The sequence below is a fragment of the Balearica regulorum genome, chromosome 1 (assembly GCF_011004875.1).
Source record: "Balearica regulorum gibbericeps isolate bBalReg1 chromosome 1, bBalReg1.pri, whole genome shotgun sequence".
Classification (NCBI taxonomy): domain Eukaryota; kingdom Metazoa; phylum Chordata; class Aves; order Gruiformes; family Gruidae; genus Balearica; species Balearica regulorum.
In genome coordinates, this window is record NC_046184.1 from 109,304,846 (window position 1) to 109,313,221 (window position 8,376).

Genomic DNA, 8,376 nt, shown 5'->3' on the forward strand with positions numbered 1-8,376 from the left:
GGAGGTGGAGTGGGCCTACACAGCTGCTTTCGCATGCCCTAGCTAAAACCGCAAAGCAGATCTTGCTTGGGTTGAGGCAGGACTGAGCCTGGCATGGACAGCCCTGCCAGCCACGCTCAAAGTGGTGACCTCACAGGTGGCGGTCGCAGCACCAGGGGTTTCTCAGAGGGACGTAGGTCAGTCGGCTTTGAGCGCAGCCTCACACGGGCAGGAGAAGGTGTCCTCCCGCAAAGGCTTGGTGCCAGGGACGGTTTCATGTCCTCATGCCAACGCACAAATGCGCAGGCGCTCGGCAGCGCTACTGGCATTTGGAGGTGGGAAAGGATAGCCTCTGGAGCAGACACCTCGTGTCAACGTGCGTACACCAACAGAGTGATGCATAGCAGCCAAACTAGCAACTGAGGCAGCGTGTTACTATCAAATGAGTCTGAAAACTGTAATGTTTTTACACCAGGCAATGCTATTTTCCCTGCTTATATCAGCTATATGTAAAATGTATGGTTTTTTTTTTTTTTCCCAAGAGATAATGTGCAGCTACAAACAAGCTTTTAAAAAAGATTAGTCTTGCTCCAGCCACACCTTGAAAAAGGTCTGCGATCAGCAAACAAAACTGAAACGTTCACAAAGCACTATAGAAAACAGCACTGTGTGCTGGAGAACTGATGCACCGAAGTTGAAGGTTAATGTAAATAATATAAATGATGATTAAGCAGTGTGCTTTTAGCAGGGCGAAAAGCTGCATTTCACATTTAGCTATGCCGTATCTAGGAACTGCCTCTCTGGTAACAACCTGAAGAATGTCAAAGGTAAATTGGCAAAGCCTTGAGCTGACCTTAAACATGAAGCAACACATCCCCACAGTGACTTCCTTCGCAGGGCCTGCTCGTGTCTTATGGAAGATGACACTGAACCAGTCGCCCCACCGTCACTGCTGGAACTGTTTTAAAGTGCATTTGCCAGATAAAACAATGAATATACTTGTAACTGAGATTCACAGACATATAGTGTTTTATTTACACATAAACTCTATTACTGAGTATAAACTATCTGCTTTTAGAAGAATATTTCTGTCATCTGATTTTTCCTGTGTGGAAAACCTCACCTCATCTGCTAAATGGCATGCAGTGTAAGAAAATGAGTACAAGACTAGAGCTAGCAAAGAGATTACATTAACCATGGTGCAGCACTGAACACTAAAATGTTGAATCTAAACATTAGGCACTTAATTTTGATCAATGCAGTTAATTAACAGATTTGTTGTGATTGAATAGGACAGAGCAGAAATAAGGAAATGGCTGAAAGCGTCTGGCTACTGGTTCTTTTCTTCTGGCACTGAGGGACACCATCGCATTACTGGCAGCAATAGCTGGTTTGCTTTTCCTGTTGGATCAATGTCTTTGACTCATAGGCCAAAACTCAAATTCCTCTCTAAGTGCTGTGTTATTTTAACAAGTACAAAAATAAGTGCCAGCCAATGACCTTATCCATTTGTCACAGTGAAAGAAAACAAGTGCAAATGCTCACGAGCAACAGGGAAGGTTTGTATAGTGTTTCTGTGGCTGACAAAGCTGCTGTGGCGCATCGCAGCGCCTGGGCTCTGAGCATTATCTGGCCACTCACCCAGAAGAAAAACATGCCCTCGGTACAGGCTGCTCTTCTTCTTCACCCCCAGCCCTTGCCCTGGGCAAACCCAAGGACAGGCCCCTCTCTCCCTGGAGGAGAATCTTGTGGGAGCCAGTCCCACACCTGCTGCTCATGAACCCAACTTTGCGGGTGCAGATGGAGCTATCTCAAGGAAGGCAGAGGTACAGCTGAATTTGGGAGGGGTAGGGGCTGGAAAAGACCGGATTTCCTCCCACTCCTCCTCATTTCACTTATCTCAGGTTAGTGGAGCCAAGTACAAAGGTAGCTGAGTGTAGACAGGGGCTTGCTGAAGGCCAGCCTGTGCCTCCTGGGGATGTATGCTGCCTGCCTCCCCTGAGGTTGTGACCTCTTGTTAGTTACTGAGAAATCTCATAAATATCTTTTGTTAAAAAAGCTAAGCAAAAGAAAAAAAAAGGACTTGCCTTTTCCTTCCCTTTCTTTTGCCTGTCAATACACCACAGTGCTTTCAAAAATGTGTCTCCTTTGCTTCTCAAGAGTTGATCATGCAGAGAAAATACACTTTCTGAGAACCAAGCAGTTTGGCTGGAACTGTTGTAAGGAAATGCTTCATAAGTACATACAGTAATAAAAATAAGTGCTCATTTGCTGCTGGGACAAAAATATATGGGATGATCTCAGGTTAATGGAGACCAGTTTGACCTGCCAGCTGGTTAGTGGTGTAAGTGAGTGCATCTTTACCATGAGTGGATTCAGCACTCTTTAAAGCTTTTTTTTTTTTTGCCCCCAATAGCTATGATTCTACAAGAGGATGATTTTTTTTAAAGTATGTTTTTGAAGGAAGAAGGAATTTCTACAATTTCTTTTTTGAGTGGGGGGGAGGAGAGAAGAAAGAGATATAGCAGCAGCCACAGCAAATGGAGGTATTACTTGGCTGTTGGTGTGCTCCAGCTAATCTGCTGGAAAGAGAAGTAAGAAATGCCCTGCTGTGTCCAAGCAACGGTCTGTTTAGCCCAGTAGAGTGACTCCAGCAGCGGCAAGAGGAGAGGCTATTTAGGGACTCCATGGGAGCCTGGCTTTCCATGGGCATCCGCTCCCCTCCCACTAACCCAGCATCTGTAGCTGCAGTACTTACAGCCCTGCGCATTGCCTTTTGCTGCACGTTGCTGGCAGTGGTTAATTATTGAAAGATTATTACAAATTGTGTTATGTTTGGGTTTTGGAGCTTTTGGACAAAGACTATGGTCCAGCTTGTTCTGAATGGCAAAGCTGCATCAGCATTATGGAGGATGCTGTTGCTTATCCAACTCTTTGAAGCCTATAGCATGCTGAAGGAGGAGAAATATTGCATGTTCCAAAGTTAACTGCAAATTCACACTGTATTTTTCCTTCACCTGTCTCCACATTGAAAGACCTATCTTTAAATAAAGTCACCTGTACAAAAGCCTCATTGAAGATTAACCACACAAAGAAGTTACAGCACTTCAAACAAACCTCTAGTTAGACAGAAGCACAAATATTTTCCAAAAGTGCAGCCTACATAAATATCTAGTCAGGATCGCTTTTTAAATCCACCTTGGCAAAGAAGTCCCTTATTGTTTATTTCAATGCACGGCTCTAAACAGAATAATTTGCAGTCTATGATCTTTTCATTTTGAAGTCTGGCTGCCTTGGATTTTGAATTCTAATTAATATATCTACTGGAAGCCACAAACTGCTATCCCTCCTTCCCCAACCCCCTAAAAACTGACTTACGACAGTATTTTTTAGCTTCAGCAGATTAGCAAAAATAATTGAAAAGGTGAAAACTGTGAAACTATTTTTCGATAATTCCATCTTTTTAGGAGGATTAAAGAAGTCTTATCATTTAAAGCTGGCATTTGGCTTCACAGTGTACTTATTTTTTCTGCTATATCAGGGAAAAAAAGTATTTTAAAGAGGAATTACTGGAACTATTCTGCTCAGGAACCTGTACCAAACTGGTGCTATTAAAAAAAAGAACCCAATCTTTAGCCAGGTTTCTTCACTTATGGATGAAACAATGAGGGATACAATCATTCATGCATTGTAACATACACTGTTACATATATATTTAGATGTACATGCTATGTATAAAGGTATTGTGTATCCTTATGAGAAGTCAATGAAGTCTGCTATGTGCTCGAGTGACCACAGAATGCACACACTGACTTGCCTGTATTCAAAATACACAGAAAGGCACAATAAACAGTTAATTGTTTTCAAATAAGAGGCAGAAAAAATTCTTAGCCAAGTTATCATTTTAGATATATATGACTGTATCGTCTCATCAATTTTGTGAATATAGCCACACCATGCAACTTAGACTGCAAAGGCTACCTCTATCCAAAAACCTATTTCTACTTAGTCTCTCGGCATTGCAATCTACTTTTGAATGAAGGATGAAGATCCCGAAGCTGTGCAACAGAGGTTCACGTACGAGTTGCTCCAGGACTGCTCTTGGTAGGCCTTTTATTATTGCTGAGGATTTTACTCAGAGGCATCTTGATCCAGAGTCAATACAGTACCTTAGGAACTAAGGTTTGAACTGAACTTGCATTAACTATTTTGTTGTTATAAGTAAAACTGAATGGTACAATGAGAGTGTGTTTTAAATGCTAGCCTAATACACAGACTACATTTTAAAGAATTGAAAAAGGCACTGTTGGGTTGTGTCAGGTTTTAGACCTGCTGAGAAATTATGATTGTACAAAAGAAGCATTACAAAGCATCTCCTGGTGGTTTTATATCAGATTTATTAACCACTCGTGTCATTAACCTCATATTTTGTGTGTGACATCAGTAATTTTAAAACAAAATCTTGCAGCTAAACTTCCATCCTAGTAGGCTGGTGTTTCTCTGCTCTTCCACACAGCTGGTCAAGTGCCCCCTGCACAAGTTTAACAGTGACGCTGCTGCTGGTCTCAAGTGAAACATCACTAGTTCATTCAATGCCTCTCTCTGGTGGCATGATGTTCTATAGATCTGATGTGTTCTGCAAAGATGACATCATGGGGTTGTCCCAGTAAACCACCAGGAGCTGCTCTGCTGCTGCCTCAACCCACAGCAAGAAATGAGTCGGAAACCTGGTGTGTAAATCTCATCTGGAGGGGACACTGCGGGATTGCATTACCAGCATTGGAGCATCTCAAGAAGTCAACACAGGTGCAGCAGTGGAGTGAAGCCCTTTTGCCCACAGCCTTGTGTCATGGTTCAGCCCCAGCTGGCTCACTCTCCCCACTGCTGCATGGTGGGATGGGGAGTAGAATGGGAAGAAAAAGGCAAAACCTCGTGGCTTGGGCCAAGGACAGTTTACTGGGACAGCAAAGGGACACAACAACAGTGCTTATAACGGAACATACACAACGGGTGATACATAATGCAGTTTCTCACCCAACGCATGCTCAGACCCGTCCTGAAGCCGGACTGTCCCTGAGCCGCGCGTCCTGAAGCTATGCTGACCCTCCCCAACTAGCCCCCCTTCTATGCTGATCATGACATCACATGGTATAGAATATCCCTTTGGTCAGTTTGGGTCACCTGTCCTGGCTGTGTCCCCTCCCAACTCCTTGTGCACCCCCAGCCCACTCGCTGTGGGGTGGTGTGAGAAGCAGCAAAGGCCTTGTCTCTGTGTAAGCACTGCTCAGCAGCAACAAAACCATGTCTATATAACAAAAACATCTTTATATTCTCAACACTGTTTCCAGCAGAAATCCAAAACACAGCCCCATACTAGCTACTATGGAGAAAATTAACTCTCTCTCAGCTGAAACCAGGACACCTTGTGACTCCTCCTTGTTCCTAAGCTCCCTACAAAGCTTTCCTTGTGGTTGGGGCATTCCCAAACACACAGATATGCACCACTCTCCCTCTGCCGATGCTTTGATGTAACCCTGTCCTGCAGACTTCTTTCTTTCCTTGTAAGTGGAACACCTGTAGGGGGCTTCAGAAAATCTCCTTGAGCCACACCATCTTATAAAGATTTTGAGATTTTTAGCTTTCTACCTAATTTCCATCAAGTTTAGGTAAAATTAACAGATTCCTGAGTTACTGGGTAGAGTGAGAGAACAGGACAGACACACATACAACAGCAGAAGCCTTCCCTTGCTAGGTATTAGGTGATTATTAAGAATCACACACATTTTTCATCACCGCTAAGTAGTATCTTTCCTAAAATAACATATATTGAACATTTTCTTCAGTATGTAGGTAGGCTCTTTTCCACCTCACGATCAGATGCACTTAATTAAAAGGTAGTATGTTGACTGACCTGATCTTCCCTCAGGAACCTCCATTAAACAGGCTATACAAAGGAGTATTGCCTTTTTTTGTCACCCTTTTTAATAAAAAAAACCAAGTTGAAGCTTACCTACATAACTTCGAAAGATGAGAAATGCAAAACCAATGCACGTATTCATTCCTTCTGCTAGCATAGGGGCACATAGGTATGGTATCGCAAATAAAATATCGATTTTTTTTCCTTTTCTTTTAGGTGTACCAGTAGCACATCTGGTATACATTTAACTTTGAATTTCACAGCTGGAATGTTTTTGTCTCCATTTGTGCGCAAACAAAACTTTCTTGACTTTATAAGTGATCACCTTCACTGCAAATTTAACCACCTGTATACAGCAGATTTTTTTCCTTCTGAAACACCTGACCTGTAGCATTGATACCCATATGTAGCATCAAGGACATTTGCTGAGTGCTTATCTCCAGTTCAGCCAGGATACAATATACCTGCATCTACCTAAAGACTGTATTTGCCAAACGCTGACATCTTTTACTGCTTGAGTCACTATATTTGGCCATCCGTAGGCTGCTGTGCCTGGGACCCGGGGAAGGGTACCGGCAGGTTACCGAGAGTGCAAGATGAGTGTCAGAGGGGCAGAGAGGAAATTTTCAGGTATTACAAGTACTGAGAAGTTAACTAACTGTTAACAGAGGAACGATGGCATTTCTCAGGCTTTTCACAGCGACTTGGGAGTGGAGACTACAGTGAGTAGAGGAGGGTGCTCGTGCAGGCGAGGACCGGGAGGTGTCTGATGTGGGTGGCTACCTTAGGAAGGGCCTATGGAAAAAAATTAACTACATAACTACACCTTCAATTGACTAATTTCTTCTTGGTAATTGAGGAAAACACTCCTTTAAATAACCATTTAAGCAGATGGTAGATAAACAACTGATTGCAAGACATTTCCTGCAGGTTTCAGGACTCTCTGGCAATGGGAAATGTACGGGATACAACTTAAATGGAGGCAAAACCCCCAGTAACGTTCTGCCTTTCATTTCACTGTGGGATCCACGATTGCCTGGTGTTATTATCGCACAACCAAACAACAACAGTAATTTAGTAGCATCTTTGTTTTTTCCACCCTACTGCAGAATTTAATCTACCTGGAGAACTATGACTACTGGCACTCCTACTTCCCTTTACTCCAACACACGGTCTTAACATAATGTCCTTCTGAAATCGTCACTTGAAAACTTTAAGCCAAGAGATGCTAACATATTTAATCATTGCAAAAGTGAATAGACAGCTGCTGCACACAATTTAAAAAAAAAAGGATTTCTTCAAAACCAATAGATATACTTACATTCTTTATGAATTTAAACTTCTTTAGCCAGGAGCATAACGATTTTGAGACTTTTTAGAACCACAGCTACTCTGTAAAAGCTTTCTTAACATATGATCCAACAAACTTTAATAGCTTCAAAGCTATTACTAGAGACACAGTTTCCTTAATGCCGTTTCAGTTATACATCACTAATTTTATATCTGGTAAAAACCAGAAACATTTTATTTGTTCTTAGAACCAAAAATCCCGAGGAAAAATTAATAAAGTAAGCAATCTGTTAATCTGAAAAAGAAATTAACAGATTGCTTTATTACATTTCCCTCAAAATGAAATCTCAGTATTTAAAAATGTAGAAGTCAGTCTAAATCTGGTAATTGCAAAAAAAAAAACCAAACAAAAAAAACCTGCCCGTGCAATCTATTATGTATTTGCTACATGTAATTAGCATTTCCAATTTTGACATAAACAGTTGCATTTTCTAGAAAGTGTTATGTGGCAGAAATATTTCTAATAAAGAAAAATAAACAAAAGAAGCCAATTCTGTTCCTAGGGCTTGATTAACTAAGAAGCAGCCCCAAGCCCCCTACCCACTTTCTGGAAATGGTTTGTTGGCATGGAAACCAGCACATGCATTATCATTCAGGGATGCCAACAGAATACCCCTGCCCAATGGAAGATCTCAAGTTAGGAAAAAGGGAGAACAACGTTTTTATACTGCAGTTACTGAGTTGCTCCTAAAAAGGGAAGAATCTGCATGAAAATAATAGATTAAGCCCTTAAATGGATCTAACTTTGTGGTATGCTCTTTTATACTCATACGGATCTCATTTTGATCAAGAGTCCTCCTTGTGAATTTAATTACTGTCTAATCAATCCTTAGATCCAGCTGTGTTCTCACAGCAGGGGTGTCCAGGCACTGAAATAAAGTAGCAAAAGATTTTAAGGTTCATTTTAGATGAACATTTTTACTGGTAATATATTCTTCTGTTAAAAAACAGTATTCAGTTTCTGCCCTTCACCACTAGCAACTGCAAAAAAAAAAAAAAAAATCTGTAGCAATTCTGCTTATGTTTCCAGATCCTTCTGTTTAAAGAAGCCACTTTCTAGCCAGTTCTTATTACCATTTAAAACAAGCGATAGCTTGTAATGCAAATGAAAACTGCTAAGTTTTAAGCTG